The 24672-nt window shown below is 37.7% G+C and overlaps 1 protein-coding gene across 3 annotated transcripts in view; it reads left to right on the forward strand.

Annotated features, from left to right (window-relative positions):
• The first annotated feature begins 2878 nt into the window (after positions 1-2878).
• slc23a2 (solute carrier family 23 member 2) overlaps positions 2879-24672 on the forward strand; it is a 65458-nt gene continuing 43664 nt past the window's right edge. For 2 of the 3 annotated variants that reach the window (XM_051669059.1, XM_051669061.1), the window contains exon 1: positions 2879-3145. The gene's annotated coding sequence lies outside the window, so the exon portion shown is untranslated. Of the gene's footprint in view, positions 3146-4463; positions 4521-24672 lie in introns of all 3 variants that reach the window. The other variant, XM_051669060.1, reaches the window with a different exon arrangement.

Genomic DNA, 24672 nt, shown 5'->3' on the forward strand with positions numbered 1-24672 from the left:
TGGTAAATAATTATGTTGATGGGACTGAATTCATTTTAAATCACTCAGACAATGTCAGTGGTGGTTTGCAGGTGAAAGGCCCATACTGTCCTCTCTTAATGACAGAAACTATAGATGACATTCTTGTATGTCCTGCAACGAGCATTGCCATCAACAAAGCTTTTTGGCACCTTACTTATAAGCAAAATTCTAGTTATGCATTAGTAGTTATGCATTATCATTGTACCACTATAGACAGCAGCTTTGACAGCATTATTGCATTACTCCCAATCCAATTATGTTTATATTTCCAACATTTCATCCTTTCCACACTTTTGTTACTAAACCTGACGGAGAATCATGTGAAAGTGACATCATCAGACAATTACATCATCCTCCAACTTACCTCAGATGAGTCAGACAGCTCTGTGTCCAAGAATTCAGGGATCATAGAATTACATGTTACTGGTATTCAAGTGTCTGAAAATACACATAAATATAGGTCTGTTAAATAACAAATAGCCAACTTGCGCTGACAAAAACATAACTATATGTAAAACATAGATAGCAATATGAATATCTCTCACAAACAAGCACATATTATAGATCTAATTTAAAGGAATAGTTCACCCCAAAATGAAAATTCTCTCATCATTTACTCACCCTCATGCCATCCTTTCTTTCTAAAAAAAAATCGAATAAATCACTTTGACCAGCCCCGACCACTAGATGCCGTTATGTACAAATAATGCAAATCACCAAAAAACAAAAGAAGAATGTGGAAGTGAAAGAGCAGATTTATAGTGAAAAATGACTTAAATATTGATCTGTTCTCACCTACACCTATAATATCGCTTCTGAAGACATAAATTTAAGCACTGGGGTCATATGGATTACTTGTATGCCTCCTTTACATGCTTTTTGGGGCTCCAAAGTTCTGGCCACCATTCACTTGCATTGCATGGACCACAGAGCTGAAATATTCTTCTAAAAATCTTTGTTTGTGTTCAGCAGAAGAAAGAAAGTCATACACATCTGGGATGGCCTGGGGGTGAGTAAATAATGAGAGAATTTAAATTTTTGGGTGGACTATCCCTTTAACTACTGCAAAAACTGTTATGACACATTTAACAACCATTGTCCATAAACACCACCAGAGGGCAGTATAGAGTGATAAAGAAGTGATAACGTCATGAGAGGACTCTGTAAGAAGTGCTTTGTCACGTTGTCCACAACATTCAGAAAGTATAAGTCTCTGAGGCTTTTCTTTTCTTTTCTTTAAACTGCAGCTACTAAACACAAGTTAGTGTATTTATTCAACTCTATTAACACATGTATATATTTGCGGATTCATTGAGCTTTATCTTAAATGTAATCACTGTCTGCACTCTTAAACCCTGCTTTGAGAGCTCAGCAAACCTCAGTTGAACACGACTGTATAATGAAGTACACATAACAGATTACATCACTTGTCTTGTCTCTTCAATATCCCTCTGTTAAGCTAAGATAACAGTCGTGTAGTGACCGCCGCATAATATATATAATTATTAAAAAAAAAATAATAATAATAATTGTCAATTATTATTTATTGTATGTGTGCTTTTTTTGGGACCAATGATTATTATTGTAATTTGGTTGTAATGCCTTATTGTAAAACTTAAAATTTCAGCATTTCTTCATATGGAAAGGCAGCTCTGATCATTGATCCTGTTTCATAAGGTATTAGTGACTTTGTGAATGCAGGTCAATTAAGTAAGGACGCAGTACAGTCTGATGGCCGCTAGGGGCAGATGAGCAGAAACTTGGCGTGCCATTTTTACCATTAAAACTCAGCACCCCTATTCACCTTATTTTGCAACCCGGAAGTAAGCAGCGGCTGCATTTCGGGCGAATGTGAGAAGGTTCGGCTGGCATTGACCGCAGAGTAAATAACTAGAAGGTTGTAATACCAGAGTTAGTGATCACACAACCAGAATTATGTGCCAGTGTCTGATAATTTTCTACCATCAGCATTTATAGTAAAAGAGTAAGTAAATCATTCACTTGTTGCTGCGTGTTGTTGTTTTGAAGAGACGGTAATAAAATCTGCTTCTTTCTTTACCAAGATTGTGATGATGCAGTCTTTCTTGTCTCCATGTAAACCTCCATTCATATGCACCTGTATAACCTCCGATGATGTCTTTATTTATTTATTTTCAAAGGCGATGTTTCAAAAGCCATGCTGAATGCCTGATCTGCGTGTCTGTTTACTATACACCGCTAAGAAAGAGAGAATGCTCTCTGACAAGAACGGAGAGTAAAATGCGTTTATTATTTTGCCATGATGAAACAAGATGCAGTTTTGGTGCAAATAAAGTTGAAGCAGTATTTTCCCGGCATCTTTCTTCTCTCGTGTCTGACGGCGCCCAGGACTGTCCCTGCCAGTGCCTGATTTCATTCATTCTGCCAGTGCAACAGTGTGTGATCATTAAACGATGGCAAAATCGATAAACGGTAAAACTATATGCGCTCAAAACCAATGAGTTTATGAAAATCGTAATTAATGATAATAATATGTCTACATTTATTGCCAGCCTGTAATATAAAGCAGCATAATGTAGTATTTCTGTATAGCTAAAATAGCTGAAAGTGGCTTATGCCGGAAGTGGTCCACATTCAAGGTAGATAATGGCGGCGCCCTAGTTTTGCTAAAAAATAAGGTGGATACAGATAGGGGGCGTGTGAAGGAGGTTGCAGTATGCGGGCTTATGGCAACACCGGGCGGGACACCGGCAAAAGAGATCGCTGGGGTGCTGCGTCATCACCTCCGAATAATTCTATTGGCCAAGAGTCATCAGAAAGGCGGGATTTCGTGGGATTGTGACGTCAGAGATTGTTTTGAGCATGCGTTGATATGCCACAGTGCCCGTGTGCGCTGTGTATGTCCGCTGTGTGAGCTATGTAACAGGAAAAATAGTGCCACTTGCCTTCTGCTCATCATACATAACATCGCCTGGCGAGAAGCCTCTGTTCTGCTGAAGGTCTTTAATGAGAGAAGCTCGCAATTCCTGTGTTTACTCTCAGCAGTGATAAAGTAGGACACTCGCTTACGAGGTATACCAAGGCGTAACAGAACAGAAGGGCAAGTTACAGAGGAAGAAAACGGTTATTTTGTCTACGTGGAAAGGTGAGCTTTAATGGCTGTTTCTGTATTATGAGACAATTTGTGTAATTTTAATTATACACATATATTTTTACAACAACAGTAGACATAACAGAATAAGATAATGCCCTTCTGGTCGCATCCCATCGATATTCCAGGATCCCAGTGCCAGAGATGCGATGTACTGTATAGAAGTGCTGCTTAGAAATGCTTTTAATCGTTCTCGTTTTTCACTGCTGTGAAGACATCGCTGTTATATGAGTATTTATTGTATTTTCTTGGTCGGTTCTGACATTTGGGCACCATGTCGAGGATGGCCTTCAGCACTATTGGTCTGCCGCTACTTGAAAGAAATGCTGAGACACTGCCTCTTTTAAAGAACCACGTGTTCTCAGCGTGTCATTTTTTAATCCTATAGCGAATAAAGCTTCTGATTTGACTTCTGAAGGCAGCCCACATGGCCGATCCTCAGTATCAATTTATTAAGGTGTTATAACACGTGCATAACGAGAATGGCTCTAAAACTCCACGTTTAACTAATTGAATGACTTAAGTGTTTACGCGGCAGAGATGTAACTGATTGGTGAATTGATGCATTTTTCCAAAACAGCGTGGAAATACCGGTACCGGTTTTTTGGCCTGTAATGTATCCATCAGTGTGGTGAAAAACTCATTCCTTACTTTGTTGACTAAATAAAGGCCAGATGCTTATTTTATGTCCATTTCTTTGAGATGGATTGTAAGTTTCGTGCTCATGTGATAGATGGGGTGAGAAGTGGGTAACAAAGCATTGCTGCTGGTTCATGCCTGTTCATGCCAACCACACTGATGCCTGTCTGACGTCATCATTGACTCATGTGATGCAGCCTTGACATTTTAAGCGTTTTGCCTTGTTTTCATGGAGATAATGTGTAGCGAAAGATTTTGTTGATTCAAATTGCTTAATTCCTCAGTAATAAATGTACTTTTAATTGCTTTGGATAAATGCAGCAGCTAAATGACAAAGTCAGTTGTGCTGGTATGAACAGCAAAACATGCCCTGAGAAATCTTCCGGTGCATACCGAAACCTCGAGTTCACCTGTGGATGCTTATCTATTGTCATCTTGCATGAATTCTGGTTTGCTAATGAATTAACTTGCCTCTTATCAGTTCTATGGCATTTCCTTATAAAGACAGAACATGGCTAGATCTAAAACTACAACCATCAACAATAGGATGGACCAGTTGGAGTTTAAGCCATGACTCAACCTCTCTCTGAATTACTGATACACTTGTACAAAACTTATAGTCTTGCAGCCACACATTGTGAGATGCACACTTGTTTTCTTACATGCACCCAAGGTCTATAGCCAATCCATGTTCAACCCATGGTCTTTCTGTGGTTCTTGAAAGAGTAAGGTATGTTCTTGTTTTGTCATTTGTTATGAATCATTCACATTTACTAAGTGCTTCTTTGGGTATCAGGGTAATGTGTGTAAAAGATGCATAAATATGCAATCACATAGTGTAATATGAAGTGTGAGCAGGGCTTTGTGTGGTCAGTGATGGATACTAACTAGGATTTGGCCCTACAAAACCAAATCTTAAAGGGATAGGTCACCCAAAAATGAAAATTCTCTCATTATTTACTTACCCTCATGATATCCCTGGTGTGTATGACTTTCTTTCTTCATCAGAACACATTTAAAGAAAAACAGAAAAATATCTTAGCTCAGAAGGTCCTTAAAATGCAAGCGGATGGAGATTTATCTTTTGAAGCTCCAAAAATCACAGACAGTCAGCATAAACATCATCCATACGACACCAGCTGTTAAATTAATGCATTCTGAAGCGATACGATCACTTTTGGTGCGAAAAAGATAAATATTTAAGTACTTTTTTAACTCTAAATCATGCTTCCTGTGAGCAGCAGTATGCGCGTGACTTAATCACATTTGTATTTGAAACACGTGAGAACTGAGGCCAGTGCGTCACAGCCGGAAGAGCAGCGCTGTTTACAAGTGAGGAAGAACACTGTATTGCACTGTATTATCTGTATTGTTCTGTTTCATTACTCAAAATTAGTGGTGCACCGATCAGGAAATTTGAGGCCGATACGATCTACAATTTTTAACACTAAGATCGGCTGATACCGATACCAATTTTTTTTTTTTTTTAAGTGCCTTTTGCCACACTTTTGCAAGTTATATTGTGCAGTTATATGTTTATGCCCCACACAGTAAAATTATGGTAACACTACAAAAAGTTTCCATTTGTTAACATTATTTAACAACATTACTGTAGTTAACATGACCTAATGAACCTAATGTTAGTTACAACATAAACTAACACATTTTAAAATCAAAAGTTGTATTAGTTAACATTAGTTAATGCACTATGAACTAACATGAACTAACAATGAACAATTGTATTTGTATTAACTAACATTATAATTAAAAAAGGCTTTAAAAATATATTGTTCATTGTTTGTTCATGATACACTAATGTTAAAGAAATGAAACCTTTTTATTAAGTGTTACCAAAATTACATTAATATGACATTAACTGTGAATTGCTAACATTTATTTGTATTGAAAACAGTTATGAATAGTTCTGTTGTCAATATCAAAAGGTCATTGTGACATACTGGCAACAAGTAAAAACCATGAGAGCATCACACACAGTAGACATATGCTCAAAAATAAGAAAGACATATACATTACAAGTTCTAAATCTGCTCCAGTGAGAAATCATTCATATCTATGATTTGTTTGCTGTCTTTGGCGTTTTGCTGTAACACAAATCACTAATTATTTAGTGAATGCATGAAGATGCAGTGCCGTTTACATTAAAATGTAACTGCTGTGATTAGTGGTATTGTGACCAACATTAATCTGATTTAAATTGGGATACTCACAGAAGAGCGCTGAGATGAGTGACTGATGATGAGATATTGAGAGCACCTGTACAGCACATGTTTGATTGACACTGAGAGCGCTCATTTTGAAGAGAGTGAAGCTGAAAGTGCTCATGATCACTCAAACAGTCTCTATCGCTCCACACAGCATCTGATTGTCACGTGTACTCAGATCTGTATTTGCATGTTTATTTGTAAGTTAATTTGTTTTTTATACCCATTAGCATCCTCTTTATCCTCTTCCTGCTCACAGTGCAGCGAGTCAGAATTACTACTGTAATGGGCAACTTAATATTCATACACATGTAATTCGTACACATTTTTAAAAACTGAATATTTATGTGAATTACATCATGTCTGAAAGTTTAAATTCGTGAATGCTTAGAACTGCCATGAACTCACCCTCCAAAGGCCACTCTGTCTTGCTTCAAGGGCTGAGCAAGCGCTCATTTATTAGAGTAGAAGTGTATGTGTGAAAAGATATCGGCCCTGATTCTAGGCAAGATTGCCGATCACTGATTTAAGATGAAGATTGGCCGATTTCTGTCGGTGGCCGATCGATCGGTGCACCCCTAGTCACAGTGGTGCTTTTGTGTGCTCATCCTGGATGCCTCAGATTACATCTGTATCAACAGGCCCTTTCCCACCTGCAGTCCTAGTACTTTCCCTCAGTAACTTTCTAGATGAGAACTCTTACGAGGAACGGAACATCTGAGGAGACTTTTCCCCTGTTGCATTCGCATTCACAAAAGGAACCACCATAGTGACGACATCTATTATCGACATTTTTTCTGACGTTATTTGCACACGCATTTCATTAGCAACAACAACAACAAAATCAACAACACTGACAGAGGACGCCGTGATCGGAGCTACACTTTTGTTTGTTTAGGGCTGTTTTATATGAATTGTGGCTGCATCGGAAAATGAAGGCAGCTGCCTTATCAGTTAATGGTTTAAACAACAGTGTTTTTGGATGAATGGAACTCTCTGAACAGTTTAAAAAGAACCTTATTTCGTACTATCTTCATTCATCCTTATACAGCCTCCGAAGGCAGCATTTTCCAGTTTTCGGACCCAGCTTGTGTCTTCAGGTTACAGTTTAAACTGGGCGGTGAAAGCACGCTTTAACTATGGAGCACACGCTGAACTCAGTGAACAACATGTTGAAAATGCATTATAAACCTATTTATCAACACAGTCTTTTACAATAAAGGCTTTTATGACTCATAATTATAGCATAAATTACTGTACTGAAATACTCACTCACTGACTTAAAAAAGACGTCTTGATGCAAGTTAACCACGCAGTAACAGGCACGCAATACTTCCCTCATGTAAACCAGATTTAATGACGGTTTAGTGTACAATAAAGTAAACCCACTCTCGATAAACATCTGATTATTTATATCCGTCATCCCAGGAAAAAGCCGATATAGTAATCCAGAAATCAATTTTTTTCTGTATAGTCACACAGTACAGATGCGATGAAAACTCATATAATATCTCCAGATGAAGTCACACACACACATATTTTTTATAACATTGTTTGTTATATGTTATTTCTGTTAAGAGATTTGTAAAATTAGTGCAATCCTCTGAGTAGCAGGCTAGCAGCTAGTTTGTTTACTAACAGTGGCTGTGGAACTATAGTTCCTTAGGTGCGAAAGCGACGAAAAGCACTAGACCTGGGAAAAAGTACCTAAAACAGGCTTTAGTATCACCAGTGGGAAAGGCCCTCATGGCAACGCAAATACGTCACACGAGAGACCGTTGGACTCCACCCTCTCATGAACCATTGGATTATAGTTAAAAAGTACTTAAATATTTATCTTTTTTCACACCAAAAGCTATTGTGTCGCTTTAGAAGACATTAATTTAACCACTGTATTCGTAGCAATGACGTTTATGCTGACTGTCTGTGCTTTTTGGAGCTTCAAAAGAGAAATCTCCATTCACTTGCATTTTAAGGACCTACTGAGGTAAGCAATTTTTCTGTTTTTCTTCAAATGTGTTCTGGTGAAGAAAGAAAGTAATACACACCTGGGATATCATTAGGGTGAGTAAATAATGAGAGAATTTTCATTTTTGGGTGAACTATCTTTTTAATAACTTCACCAAAACGGAAACTGAAAAAATGGCTTCAAAGTTTTTTTGATTATCCAGTCAAATGTGGACTATAAAATAGTCCAACCCAGTTTAATGACAAGTCATAGACTAATAATAAAGACGGCGAAATTACAAGAAAACACGTACAACTTTTACTCCCATTTTGTCAAAAACGTACAATTTTACTCGAAGAGATAGAGAAAAAGAAATGAACCAGCAAACAGTTTAAGCACCTAACCCACAATCCAAAAATCCAAAATTAACCATTATTTGAATCAGAAAATAACCTTTGTGTAACAAGTTGTATTACAAGTTATTGACATACTGTACATCAGTCATTTGTATTGCATAAAATGGAATGAATAACCAAATTTGTTCATAGATGATTTCTTTCTTAAAATAAAGTGTTGGATAGGAGGCTAGCAAAAATGTGATGCCATATTGTATTGATTTGAAATTCTGTTTGTTGATTGGATGGTGTCAATTGGATTAAAGTCATATGCTTATTTTACGGTTTCGTCATCTTGTTTGAATTTTTACCAGTTGTCATGAGACTATGTTGTATGTCGTTTTTTTCTTTAAGTTTTTGTATGAAATATTAAGTCTTTGTTTTCACTGAATCTGAGCGTTGTTGAGCAGAGACTGTCCCAGGATTTCTGTCATAACTCAATTTTGTGATTTGAAATTGTGTAGTTTTGCCTTTGCAGATTAGTACTATATAGCAGTTTCACCCCATTTGCTGAATTCATAGTAGAACTACACCATTATATTATTCCCATTCATTTTTTACAGACTTATCCATATTTATTCAAACATATTCAGGACACATGTTTATCTAAACAGTTCTAATGATATTCTGGATATTTGAGTTTACAGCACTGATTTCCATGTCTTTGTATGCGTTTTGAGGAACTCAAACTGGAGTGTGACCTCACAGACTGTTGGGCAGCAGAAGCCTCTTTTGAGTGGAATGCTTTGTTTAAACAAATCAGTTTATATGCCTGGCTTTGACTTGCTTAAATATCACACAGAGAAGTTAAAGGAATAGATCCTATTAGACAGTTAATTTAAACAATGTCTCATTATAATGAAGTGCTTTTATGTTTCATCATGTCATCATTTCAATTAATCTGTGAGATATCAAGCAACAAATCGGCTTCAGTTCATGTTCAATTCATGTTTTCTTGTGATTAGTGAGTTTTAATATTTTGTAGCAGTGGTGCTTATAAAGGGATCAATGTGAGCAACTTTTCAAAGAGGGTTTTGCATGCTGTCAGCTGTTACTTTCAATACTGACTCTTAAACGTTGTTGAGGTATTTGTTTTATGACATTAATTTTACTGTTTTGAGTATTTTTCTTACCTGTTACCATATACGTATTTTGTCATTCAATCCACCCCTAATGAAAATCATTATTTTTATCTCTCTACAGTCTAAGCTAAGAGACATAATGATTGCATTTTGATTAAAGCTTCAGTTTTCCAGCTGGTTTTTCCTCTTTGTTTAAATCCATTGTGATCACACAAGATGTCGGCATCTGGTATCCTAGGATCGGCCATATTATGCCGACTCACTGACAAGCGGCATCTCTTATCAGAAATGTATACATCAGGTCCAGCATGTTTATCTTCCCTTGTGGCGTGACCAAAGGCACGTTGCGTAATCAGAGTGGGAGACCAGGGTTCAAGTCCTGCGTTGAAACCAGGAAGTAATCTGGTTTGCATAATCAGTGACAACCTCAATTCTGATGTTGCGTTTTCCCCTCTAACATTACATTTTTACTCCACTGATGGTCAGGTTCAGGTTTAGGGTTTGGGTTGGGGGTACAGTTTATGAAATATGCATTCTACTTCACTGCATTATAGCTCAAAACAACTTGCTTCACAACTCACTTTTGGTGCCCCTCTGTAGACATTACACCCAGAAAATGGAGCTTATACTTGCCCATATGCTCAACAACACACAGCTTTGGCAAATGGGGGCAGTGTTTCGCATTTCAGTAAGCACAGACTGATTTTAGCTAAAGAAAAGTCAACCTTCTGTTTCCGATATTCACTGTGAGATCAGTTTGTTGAATCACAATTTGTCAGCAGACACTTTTCACTTAAACGTTTGAACGAACTCCTCCCTGCATAACTAAGTCTAGAGAGAACAGCAAAATGAAAGAGATGGAGCTGAGAGTGCAAACCATGTTAACAAACCAGCAGATTGACAGTCACAAAACACAAGGTTGTCACCTGAATGTAGTAATGTAACTGAAAAACAGTAGGGCATGTCTCTGTTGCTCTAATTCCACATAGGGCCTGTCTCTCTTGCTCTTGCTCTGATTATTTCTTTTTCTTAGTCAGCTGATTGTTCAAGTCACAAAGGATAAATAAGATTTATCCTTTGAAGCAAAATGTTTCTCTCACACTGTCTTGCTCATGCTATTTCTCTCTCTTATCAACTCTGATTCTCTGTTCTCTTTTTGGTATCCCTTCGTTTTTAACAAATAAAAGTGTGCATTGCAACTGCAAGCATGTATTCTTTTACAGAATTAACTTTTATAGGCTATTGTTATAAATAGGAATTCTGTTCTTAAAAAGGAATAAGCTTGGTTTAATTAAAGTATCAAGTGGACGCCTTTTCCTGTAGACACATCCCGCACAGTCTGTGGCCAATAAGTGTTATTAACCGATTGTTATAAACAATACAATTGTAATTCTCATTAAAAGTCATTTTAGTGCGTGTGTATTAGTTCACTAGATACAGCTGCTGATGTTTGGTATCCAGGTTTTCTAAGAAGTCTGTTCTATTTCCTCTTTTTTATTTTGCCTTTTTTTTTTTTTTTTCAACCAAACAAGTCATTTAAGAACAGAATTCAATAGAACAGACTGCTTCTAAATCCTGGATTCCAAACATCAGCTCCTGTATCTAGTGAAATAATACACATGCACTAAAATGACTTTTAATTTAAAGTTACATTTTATTTTTATTGCAAAATAAACCCCTTTAGGATGATACAAGACCCCTCCGATTTGCTTCAGGGTCCTGATCACCCTGTCAGGCTTCATTTTGCGATAACAAGTGACTGACTGTACATTATCCCGCTTATTACATGGCTACTAACCAAATAAATAAATACATGGACATAAAAATATTGATTTGCGTTGAAATTATGTAATTATGTGAGAAGAAATAAATCGTTAAACAGCTGAAATCCACTTCCAGTTTGCGTTCAGAGTTCCGTCTGTGTTTATTTTGAAATTAATAACCTCCTGACTGCTCATTATCAGGGCTCAATGCTAAGGATTTTTTCTACTGGCCCGGTCAGGCCAGTGCTTCAGATTTTTACTGGCCCTGCCAAAATTTTCACTGGCCCCAAAACAAAAATGACAAATAGCTGTTTTTAAGACAATGTCCCACCAAACTGAATCACATTTATAATTTGCAATATATGATTTATGCCTTATGTAATCCCATATAAGCGCTTTACAGATATAAATTCATAAATACATCATATTAACCTCAGCCGTCCTGCCATTTACACGTGCTTTTAAGTGAAGAGTTCTGTGGTGGAGATGGTGGGTTTTCGGTCACCCGTTTAGTCATGCTGTCATGCAACTTTTGCCCATGTGTAGTGTATTCACACACAGGATCAAAGATTTAATCACTGAGTTAAAGATGTGATTATTGTCTGCATGTAATAAACATATGAATCCCTGAGAAGAGACTTGCTACCAAATCGGTTGTGAAGTGTAATATACATTAGGGAGATATTAGGCCTAATCTGCGAATTAACAATGTGTATATAACATGAAATCAGACAACCCAAACAAGACCAACACAGACTGATGCTCAAAGCACAAAAACAAAAATACCTGTATGGTCCAGAAATGAGACATGTAACTGGTGTTTCATGAGGATGATATGAAGTAGACTGTTTGAATATTCATCTTCACCCTGCAGCTGAACAGCTCTGATAATAATAGCCAAATAGCCATAGTGATCTTGCTTCTTTTCATATCAAACACCATTATCATGTAAATTAATGTTTACGTTTTGAAACTAACCTAATTAAATCTATACTTACATTTTGGATACTGAGCAGCTCGTGATTTCCAGACACGTGTATAACTGGGGTTTAACAAAGTTTATTACGTTTCATTTGGCGCTTCATCTCTAAAGGCGAATTAATGAGAGAAAATGTGTTTGTTTTTTTAAAGTGGGAATAAAACTAGCGCTCTGTCCCTTTACGAGAGCACATGCATGTTAAACAGTCTACGCTGCATGGAGAGAGATGATGATGAGACATATGAATGGAGAGACATGGATTTTCAGTCCTATAGAATGAAACTTTTGATTTTTTGTTTTCCAATGTGTGGATTACTGCTTTTCACCAACGAAAAATGTGGGGATTTCACACACTGTGAAGACGGAATGTGGGGGGATACTTAAAATGTTGCACAAGACGTTAAATCCCACTACGAAATTCATTAAGTGTTTTTTTTTTCCTTCTATTTTCTACACATTGGTAATAGCTGCTGCTAAGACACTTGGAAAAGAGCGAGGACAGTGCTAGGAGAGTGCGTTCGGTGTCTGCACGTGACTGTGCCTTGGCGCGTCCAGCATATTATGCGCTCACGCATCTTTGCGAGCTAAATAGAATTGCGCTCGCTCCTCGGTTAGAATACTTGGTTCGCTCAGTGTAATTGTTGTGCTCTCTCACTTGTTGTTTTCTTGCACTAATGTTAGAAATGCAGCACCGGCCCGATCGGGCAAGTGACAGTTCTAGCAACTAGCCTGAATCTCTCTCACAATGGCCCCGGGCCATTGGGCAGTCCTTATTGTCGAGCCCTGCATTATGCATCTTATTACAAGACTACTTGCCAAATAAATATATAAATGCACATGAAGCATTGATTTGAATTGAAATTATTTTATTAGCTTACTTGTAGATAATGCACAGTGATCCGAGAAGCAGGAAAGGTGGCTCACAGTACCCGGATGAGCGGTCTGATATGTGGATGTGCGGTTGTTACTGAGAAATATCAGACTGCTAGATGGTGCCATTGACCAATCAGAGTCGAGTATTTCAGAGAGCCGTGTAATAATAACACTTATTGGCCACAGACTGAGCTGGATGTTTCTGCAGGAAAAAGCTTCCATTTGATACTTTCATAAGCCAAGCCTATCCCATTGTAGGGCTTGCATAATTAAGATCTTGTCAGTTTGCCATAATTAAAAGTGTGAGGACATCACACCTAGCTGGCACCTACAGTGTCATGGGTGTCTAATCACAAAAGGATCAAGTGACGTTACGCATTACCAAGTTTCAAGAGGGATGACAGAATAATCAACTGGTTACTGACCTTTTCTTGAGTATACTTGAAACAGTGATTTGATTCACTCACGTCTTATAAAACAATCAGACTGTTATTTTTTAAACCATGCATGATGTTGTTTTTTGTAAACAAATGTTACAGCTCAGCCTTTTCCACATATTTTTTTGGTGCTCTGCTATTTTTTGAGTTTTGGACTCTGCATATACATGACTTGACACCTTACAAACGCAAACATGACTGCACTCATGATTTTGGACACTTCTTAAACACAAGTATGAAGAAATTTGAGCATGTTGTTGAATCAGTGCAGGATGTGACTCAAACTAGAATGTTCTCACAATTATTTTTAGCTTCTCCCTCTAATTATCTCATTCTCTCGCTCATGTTGGCCAATATAATGTTGAAATACCATTTAGACAGATGGTATTTTAATTATTTCTGCAAACCGTCAATTCCTCTGTATCTTTGTCCTTAAAAGTTACATTAAAAATTTAATCTTTTAAAGAGGTCATGACATGAGGAATCCAGTTTTCCTTGATCTTTTAACAAATAACAGGTTCAACTCAAAACTTACTTCTCACTGCAAAAAGAGCATTTGTTGAAACCAAGCTGCCAAAATGACTCGTTCTCTACTTCCTCCCCATTGTGATCGTCTGATCATGTTTTGCAAAATCTTTACTAATATTACAAGTGAACATTAACGAACATGAAAAAAATGTCATGACTCCTTTAAATTTTGAAATTTTGAAAAATGCTGATACCTTTCACATTATATTTTTCCATTGACCTATTATAATTATTTGAACTGCGTGAGTGGCAGTTGCAGTACATAATCCTGGCCTCACAAAGGCTGGTTAATATGTGGAATTAGAGCAAGTTAAAGTAGCTCACATACATTACAGCTTTGAAGTGCTGATCTGATCCAGTGGTTCTGAAGATCCTCCAAAATGTGATGTCTACAAGCTCGTTCTCATTGAACGCCTCCTTTTAATTGTGCCACATCTCCCGAGATTTTTTGGTGGATACACACCTATAAATCTCCCTGGCTGTGCTGCAGTAGGCCTACATTTCACTCTGCAATCCGGGTCAGTCTGGATTCAAACCCTCACTCTTCTGCTCTCAGAAGCTTTTCAGATACCTCAAATGCCCCCTTTCTTCCCATGGGGTCTCTGTTGTGTTTAACTGATACACATCCAAGAGACCCTATGGATATATTCAGTTCTAAAGAAATTCCTCATTCACTGCAGTTCACTGTAAATTACTGGTTTGCCCTGCACTTCCCTGCAGAGGTGAACTGTGGTGTGTTAAACCTCCCAGCATAGTGCCCAGGGCAGTGGTCTTATGATGTCAGGCTCCTACAGTGCTCCAGTATTGTCACTAATCTCGAATCCCCACAGTGAGGCCTTATTAAACAGCATATTTGTGTGAATTAGCTAGTATGGAAGAATGTGTTGTGATGGATATGGAAAGGTCAGTCTCCTGATGGGAACCCAAGCATGTAGTTTAAAGGATTAGATCAACCTAACATCATACTCACCCTCATATCGCTCTAAACCTGCAGGGCTTTCTTTCTTCCATAGAACACAAAAGAGATGTTATGCAGAATGTTTGGGACTGTCATCCTCAGTGACCCTTCACTTTTATTGTGTGGAAGAAAAATGCTATGAAAGTGAATGGTGACTGAGACTAACATTCTGTCTCATCTCCTTTTGTATCCCACTTCAAAAAGGAAGTCATTAAGGTTTGGGGAAAAGAAAATGTTTAAGTTAGTCACATTTTTCAGCATAGTCTGAGCTAAACTCATAAAGAAGAAGTTTGTGAGCGTATGCTGAGATTGGGTTTTTAGAAGTAATGTTTCTGGAATCTGATGGGTTTTGGTAGTCTTGATTAATGAGTTCATCTAAAGCTAATGACAGAAAACTGCTGCGTTCAGTTCACTGAAATGTCTTTGGATTGATTTATATCAGATTAAAGCCCTATTCATAGAAGATTAGCTTTATTTGGGGACGTGGGTTAATGTAATATATACAAGAGTTTCTCTGTGATTTTAATCCCATGCAATTCATCCACTGTCAGTATTTTTTCCAGACTTTTTATGGACCGGTAAAGATTACAGCATCTATTACCTTCAATGAAATGGGCAATAAAATACTAATCCCATGCTTGTAAAAAGTAGGGATGTACCAATACATCTTTTTCCTTTGCGATCCGATTCCGATATCGGAAATCTCAGTATTGGCCGATACCGATCCCAAGCGATACCAGTGTTGTTTTTTTGCATAATCAGTTTAGAATATCTTTACATTATTGTGTGGAATTAATTGGGAGTACTCTTTAATATGTAAAGAAACACAAACCTCTAACTACACATTATTTCAATATAAATGTATAGCTTATTAAGAAACACTTTATTATTAACTAGTATACTGGATAATGTAGCAGCAATAAAAAAAAAAATTATATTTAAACTTGCATCTGGACTTTAAAGGATTCAGATCTCTTTTTTGTTCAATTTAGTTGTAAGACATCAGTTCACTTTTCATTTACACAGTTATTTTTTGGAACCCATTCAACTTAAATATTGTTATAAATTGTAAACTAATACTAATGATGACAATAATAATAATAATAAATTGTTATTAATATTATTATTATTATTGACTTTTAATTGTAATTTTAAATACAACAGTAATATATTTAAATCGTGCACTTTTTAAACCCTCACACTTTTAATTTGACATTCTGAACTCTCCAGGAATTCCTGTATGTGTCTGTTTGTTGACAGTAGTTTAATTCGCTTCTTATTCAAATTCTGGTAAAATGCACCTCCAGTGCCGTTCTGAATGCATATTATAATTGAACCGAACTATTTAGCATCTACATCTGAGATGATGTTCTTGAGTAGCGCTCAAATATTGCGCACCGCTGTGAAGGCTAAAAATACCAGCGAGTGCATCACCAGCTTGTGCGTAAGTTTGTGTCAACAGAGCAGCGTTATTCACTAACGCACTGGCGCTGCGCATACTATATATTTACTTATTAAATACAGCCTTTTGTGATTCACAGAGCTTTCGCACATCTTCAGGTGGCTTTGAATAAAATGCACGAGTCATATGAGCTGCTTTAATGGTGTTTTTATGGTTCTTTCATGTCATTTTTGGAGCTTGACATTACCGAAACATGACTAAAACACAGTATCGGATTTGGATCGGGCTCGTCGGACCGATACCCGATCCTTCTAAAAGCTTCAGTATCGGAGCCGATACCGATCCAGGTATCGGATCGGTTCATCCCTAATAAAAAGCAAGCAAATCTGTACTGTTCAGCATGTGAGCCCTTTCAATTACATGTGATCGCAGTGTGTAAATGCAGAAGACTCACCTATCTCTGCAACATTGCTTATCCCATGTGAATCGACAGTAAACACAATACAGATGTTCGCAGTAACAATTAATTTACAGAAGATTGTTTTGGAAAACATTTGTTTTCATGTTAGTGCTTAACACTACATTGTTGACGTTAATTCATGTAAAGCTAGGAGAATATAGAACAGGCATAAAATTTTTTATATTATATTATTTTATATTTTTATAATTTATTTTATATTATATATTATAAATACTATTTGCTACTCAAAAAATTATATTGAAAAAATCGAGTGGTATTATTGTCAAATTTTGTCTCATTTTAAATTAAATTGAAATTATCTAAGGGTGTGACGCTTCTTTTGTTTTTTCAAATAATCAAAGGTTTGGACACCTACTTATTTTTATTATTACCTGTCATGGTCCTGTCAATCTGTCAGTTTGTCAGTCTGGGTTTTTGTCTGTCAGGACTGTTGCATCATCATCCCATGTCTGTCTTGTGTTTCGTGAGTGCACGGTTTCGGTTGTATTCCCTGCTGTGGGCTCTTCGATCTGTCTTGTTTCATGTCTGGAGTATGGTGTCTGGGTCCTGACTTTCTGTCTGGTTCGGTTTCAGTCTGTGTCGGGATCCGGACACTCGTGCTCCATGTCTGTCTGTTATTGACGTGAGTGCATTGCGCTTATGTTATCTTGGCAGCATGCACTTGCATCAATAGTTTGTCCGTCTCTCATGAACATGGGTATGCGTTGCGCTCGTGTTGCGCGCCTGTGTCGCACAGGTGTCCTGTCTTGTTTTTGTCGCCATTTGCGTGCATCGTGTGGCGTTTGCCTCGCGATGTACACTCAAGTTTCTTTTAGTGTGAGAATGCGTGGCATTGCTTTGTTTGGCGTTGCTACGCATTTTCTCATCTTGTTTGTCGGTTGGCAATGTGCGCTCATGCCATTCTGGTGTTTTGTCTTGTGAGAGCACGTGGCTTTGTTTTGTTTCTGTATCGCCACGTGTCTCTCTGTCTTACGTCATACCCCGCCTCCTTGTTTGCTAATTATTATTTAATTTGCCTCACCTGTCCCCTGTTAACCCGTTTGATTTCTCCCCCTATTTTAGTCTCCTCGTGTTTGCTGTTCAGGGCCAGTTCGTCTTGTTTACAGTCTTGTGTGTCTTGTTTTTCCGGTCATGATTTCCAGTCGGTCTTGTGTATTTGTTTGTTTATTCCAGTCAGTCTGTCGGTCAGTCTAGTTTCCTGTTCTGTTCATTCCTACCCGGTCCAGTCGGTCCTGTTCCCTGCTGCCTTCTTCCCCAACATTGAATTACCTTTTTCCCCTACGGGGTATTTTATGTTTGTTTTTTCGCCCTTGTGGCAGTTTTGGTTTGTTTTTTGCCCTTTTTGTGTTAATAAATCCTTTTTTTTTAAAACTCTATTCCTGACATTACCATTTCCACATCACATTTTAATATAATAATAAAATAATAGTAAAGGCATCAAAACTATGAAATAACACACCGAAAGTATGGAAATTATGTAGTGTCAAAAATGTTAAACAAATCAATATTATCTTATATTTTAGCTTCTTCAAAGCTACCTTTTGCCTAGATTAGAGTTCTGCACACCCTGGGAATTCCTTCAAACAACTTCATGATGTGTTGGCTGATACTTTTTAAACTGTTTTGAAGGCATTTCCATGTGTGCTGAACACTTGTCGGCAGTTTTACTGTCACTATCCATTTAAAAAAGTAAACTTTTTGTTATGTAGAGTTTATATGTAGGCACAAATTATATTTGTCTAAAAAACAAACAAAACTAATGTCATCTGTTCTGCAAAAGTTTCTGTCCTCTCTTAATAATTCTAAACCAATTTTCATTGTCTTCATTTCCTTTTCCTTCTTTCATTTTTCCCCATGTAGTCTTATGAAGTTTGACAACTGAATTTTTGGTCTTGCAACCTGATTTAACTTTCTGAGACCCGAGCAAGACTGCTGTGTGAATTTTCCATTTCCTTTTTGATTTGTAACTAGTAGCACCTAATGAACATGCAAAATATAAATCAATAAATTCTAGAGCAAATCGTTTTCTGAAAATGTTTGTCCACATATTTGGACAGCAGAACTAAGTTGTGAAATTTTAAATAATACCAAGCTATAGAAAGTCAAATTGTTAATCAAATTGTTTATGATGTTTCCAGGAGTGTTGGTTATTCATGTTTTTGAGATGTTATAGACATTACAGCTGGTTTTCTGTAAAGCTGCTTTGTAATAATGTGTATTTGGAAAAACACAAATAAAAAACTGTACAAATAAAAATTATTTTACTTGATTTTACTTTTATGTTACAGTGTTTTTTTCTACTGTGGCAACAAGACCTCAATGTTCTCTCTGCACTGTCAAATAAACAAGTGATAGCCAGTGCTGAGGCACTTTACCAATCAGAAATTTGCATAAATAATTCTGATTCAAAGTAATGGCCAGCATCATCCAATAACTGCTAACCATGTAAAAATAAAAAGTTCAACATTATAAATTCTGAATCTGAATTCTGATTGCCCCATTTCTTCCAAACATGTTGAGTGGTCCCAACATCATCTGCAGCCTGAAACTTTTGGTCAGAATTTAGGAGAAAGTACTTAGGCACATAGAAAGCTAAAAGATGCTCTTTTGCTCCCTATTTAGTAAATGACTAAAAGTGTGCTGTCTGTCTGCACTGGTGTCAGAACGGTTTAAAATGCGCCTTATTTTCATCCTAAATAAAGCCTCTGAAAGCATTTTAAAGGTTTAAACCTTTACTGACAGCCCAGAGTCTTCTGAACTGAGATCAGTCAATTTAAATTAATTTAAATTATGCTTTGCATAAAGCGAAGCCAACTTCCACGCATCTGTGCGTGGGGTTGAAAGAGGTTAAAGTGTTTGGAAGGAGGCACAAAAAGATTGCAAAACTTTAAAATTAAAAATGTATACATCATCAACACTTATGCATAAGTGATAATAAGTAGCCTTCTGCTTTGCCTCTTTACCCTTGTGTTACTCAGTCTGTCTGATTTTGACCCACTTTGACCTTTGTTAAAAAAAAAATTTGCATTTTTACATTTTCAAAAAAACATTGTTTAGTATGTTTTTTAAGTGATTTTTATTATGGGCACACTAGAAATATCCTCAAACCACATTTATAGCATAATAACCTAAATAAATGTCCTCGTAAACCACCCAAACCCGCCCCCCCCACACACACACGTACTTCCTCTCTCCCGTGTGCACACAAAAGATGAGCCTTTACTCTCAGAGTACTTTGAAACAGACCTCACATATCCTGATGCAGTGGGATGATGTTTTATCTGATATCTGAGAGGTGAGTGTTTGTCTGATACAGTTATAATATGATTAGAGTAATTTCGGTTCACATTAATATATGTAGAAAAAGTTAAAATTAAAATTCAGCCCAAATTGTTGTTAATCTTGAAAGTAGGGTCCATATCTTGACTTAAGTTTATATACGAAGAAATATCAGTTCAAATATAATTTGCAACAAGTTTCATGATGATTTTTGAACCGAGAGTAGCAATGAGTTTTTGTAATATTTTTGGCCACTTAGCCAATTCACCACCCTCAAAGCCTGCATGTTTGGGATTGTTAAGAGATTGTCACAGTACAACAGGTCATTCCTGTGAGGGATAGTAGTGTGTGTTCAGTTGTTTTCTTTGGTATATGCTTGAAAGAACCCACAAACAAGAAAGTACCAAAAAGTAGAATGGTATTACAATGGTTTGTAGACACGGTATTGTGGTAAAACCATGGTTTCTCAGATATGTACCATGTTAATACCATGGTATTCTTTGAAGTAACTAGGAGTACCATGTAAATACCATGGTATAAGAGTCTGGTAATCATTCAGTACCATAGTATAGCAAAGCGCCATGGTATTACCATCTTATACTGTCACTGCACCATTGTACCGCCATGGTACTGTTTTGATAGAACCTGGACATGTAGATGAGACAAATGAGGAATTTCTATGACCAGCTGTTCTTCTAAATATGCTCAAAATATGTTCTTCTACATTTGCTCAAAATAAACATAATTTTCTCGATCTCTCACAATGGCCTTCACAGCTGAATGTGTGATTGTCAGATGTTTCATCATTAAGCCTGTCAATGACAGAATTAGCTTCTTGTGTCTATGAATGTGCTGTTGTGTGGTGTCTAGGTTTAACCATTTAAATATCAGAAGGATATAATTATCAGATAATGGGATCATTCAGGGTGACCAAAATGAAGTGTGTGATTCAGACGCTAATCACCAGTGTGGCAACAGATGGGTTCATTTCTCACAAGGAACAGCTGAAACTGCACAGTCACCTGAAATTGTGGGAATGTTACATAAGGGCAGTGATGTGCAGTAGCTTTGCTACAAATAGCGAAGCTACTAGCTTAACTACATTTCTGAGTAGTGAGGTGGTAGCTTCGCTAGTTTTTAAATCAAATAGTTTTTCTGTAGCGGAGCTATATTTTTGACTAGGTAGCAGCGTAGCATTGAAAAAAGCTACACCGCTACATCATGCCTTGTACCCAGTGTTTACTATCGCCAGTTTTTAATCAAAACTAAAGATGTCCGATCACAAATGAATTGCTCATCTGAGTCAGTTCTTTACAATGAATTGGTCACACGTGATAGGAAAGCAGTCTGAATCAGCTCGCGATTCAATCTGAATGACTCAGAAAGCTTGTGCGCACGCTGCTGAATCATTTGTGCGTACTCTCACTTGCCAATAAGCTCACAGAGTATTTTATAAAACGGAAAATAAAGATAACACTGGTTGCAGTGGATCTACAATGGAAACGAAACCTGCAAATGCATCCTATCTTTTGCCAGTGATGAAGAAAGTCTTTATAAAGTTCAACACATTTGCAGCTTGTAAACGACTTCTGCAGGTAAATACATTTTCTATCCAAAAGAGTATCAAAACACTTATTGGCCTACACAAAAACACATAAAAAAGTACCATGGCATTACCATGTTTATTGGACATGTACCATTACCTGGACGCACTAAGTTAATACAGGGGTAGGCTATATGAATATGGTAATAAGGGGTGTAACGGTTTGAATTTCTCACGGTTTGTTTTGTATACTGGTTTAAGGGTCACGGTTTCAGTATGGTTCAGTATTTGCTTTGTTCAAAAAAATATATTACTGCCAAATCCAAAGAATAATCTATTGATAACATTTTACATTTACATTTATTCATTTGGCAGACGCTTTTATCCAAAGCGACTTACAAAAGAGGAAAACATAAGCGAATCATTTTAAGGAGACAGTGGTATGAAAAGTGCCGTATTACAAAGTTTCACTAGCATCAGAATAGCATTCAAAACAGAATAAAGTGTAACAGTTAAAATTTTTTTTTTTTTTTTTTTTTTTTTTTTTTATGACTGGTTAAGTGCTCATGGAAAAGATGTGTTTTTAGTCGTTTTTTGAAGACAGAGAGTGAGTCAACTTCATGGATGGAGTTGGGAAGGTCGTTCCATCAATGTGATGTGATGAAGCTGAAAGTCCAGGAAAGTGTTTTAGTGCCTCTTTGTGTTGGTACAACAAGGTGACGTTCCTTAGCTGACCACAGGCTTCTAGTGGGTGCGTAGCTCTGCATAAATTATTTTAAGTATGCTGGAGCAGACCCAGTGACTGTTCTGTATGCCAGCATCAGAGCCTTGAATTTGATACGTGCATCAACCGGCAGCCAGTGGAGAGAGACAAGGAGTGGTGTAACATGCGCTCTCTTTGGTTCATTAAAGACCAGACGTGCTGCTGCATTCTGGATCATTTGCAGGGGTCTAATTGCACATGCAGGGAGGCCTGCAATGAGAGTGTTACAGTAGTCCAGTCTAGTTATGACAAGTGACTGGACAAGCAATTGTTTGGCATGTTCAGAGAGGAAGGGTCTTATCTTCCTGATATTGTAGAGTGTAAATCTACATGATCTTGTGGTCTTTGAGATGTGGTCTGTGAAATTTAGTCTGTTGTCGATGGTTACCCCTAGATTTCTGACCGATTTGGAAGGCGTTACTGTAGTTGCACCCAGCTGCACGGTGATGTTGTGTTCAACAGCGGGGTTGGCTGGAAAGACAAGGAGTTCAGTCTTGGCTGGGTTGAGTTGCAGGTGGTGCTCCTTCATCCAGGCCGAGATATCTGCCAGGCATCTCGGCAGAAATTCAAGCAGTCACTGTGGTGTTGTTGGGCTGGAAAGACAAGTAGAGTTGCATGTCATCAGTGCAGTGGTAAGAGAAACCATGTGCCTGAATGATGGGTCCCAGTGATGTTGTGTATATAGAGAAGAGAAGTGGCCCAAGCACTGATCCTTGAGGTACCCCAGTAAGTAGCTGATGAGGCTTGGATACCTCACCTCTCCAGGCTACCTTGAAGGACCTTCCTGAGAGATAGGAGTTAAACCAGTCAAGCACAGTTCCTGTGATGCCCAGCGAGGAGAGGGTAGAGAGTAAGATCTGATGGTTGACTGTATCAAAGGCTGCAGAAAGGTCCAGCAGAATCAGGACGGATGATCTGGATTCAGCTTTCGCCTGTCTCAGCGACTCAGTGACAGCCAGCAGGGCAGTCTTGGTGGAGTGTCCACTTTTGAAACATGACAGTTGTCATCCAGCAGCTTGTTCTGTGAGAGATAGGCAGAGATTTGATTAAAAACTGCCGTTTCAAGTGTTTTTGCCATGAATGGGATGAGAGAGACTGGTCTGTTGTGTTCTATTTGTGTGGGGTTAAGTGCGGGTTTCTTCAGCAGCAGGGTTACTCGAGACTGCTTGAATGTAGTGGGAAAAGTGCCTGTAATTAGAGATGTGTTAATTATGTGTGTGAGTGCAGGTAGGATGGACGGAGAAATGGCCTGGAGAAGGTGAGAAGGAATGGGGTCAAGGGAACAGGTGGTGGGGTGGTTGGAGAGGAGGAGTTTAGAGACCTCAGTGTCAGTCAGAGGAGAGAACATAGAGACAGAAGAGTTGCATACAGGAGACGGGTGTTTGACAGGGTGTGGTGCTGAGAATTTATTGCTGATGGATCTAACCTTATTAGTAAAAAATGTGTCAAAGACATCTGCTGTCAGTGATGTGTCAGGTGGTGGAGGGGGAGGGCAGAGAAGTGTGTTGAATGTTCTAAACAAGCTGCGAGTGTCTGTGGTGCTGTTGATCTTGTTCTGGTAATAGGAGGTTTTTGCAGATTTAACGTTATCTTAAAATGTTGCAAGCAGAGACTGATATTTACCTAGATCTGCTGGATCTTTAGATTTCCGCCATCTCCTCTCAGCTGCCCTGAGGTCAGTCCGATGTTCACGATGGACGTCAGACAGCCAGGGGCTGAGTGGTGTAGCACGTGCTGACCTAGAGGAGATAGGACAGATGTTGCTAGACAGATTGTTAAAATAAACCAGTTTGCTCTTAAATAGCAATAATTGTTTTACAACAGTAACCATAGTTTAACCATGGCATTTGTAGTAAAATCAAAGTAACCACAATATAAACATGGTTACTGTCATGGTTATAATATATAGTAAAATCATGGTTACTATATAGAAACTACAGTATTACTGTTATAAAACCATGGTTAATTGTATCAAAACCATGATTTCTGCTCAGAAAACCATGGTGACAGCAGTCATGTTTACTACAATATTACTATAGTAAAACCAGGGTTAATTTTTGTCAGGTCTTTAACAAAAAAAAAAAAAAAACATTTTCTCGAATTACTAAATCAACATTTTAACTTAATACCTGCACTAATACGCTACATGCATCAACATAAAATGCACTTCAAACTCATCTCAACTTATTCAATATTCGGAAGATGTACATCACTATAAAAGGAATAACC

This window comes from Myxocyprinus asiaticus, chromosome 33 (assembly GCF_019703515.2).
Source record: "Myxocyprinus asiaticus isolate MX2 ecotype Aquarium Trade chromosome 33, UBuf_Myxa_2, whole genome shotgun sequence".
NCBI lineage: Eukaryota > Metazoa > Chordata > Actinopteri > Cypriniformes > Catostomidae > Myxocyprinus > Myxocyprinus asiaticus.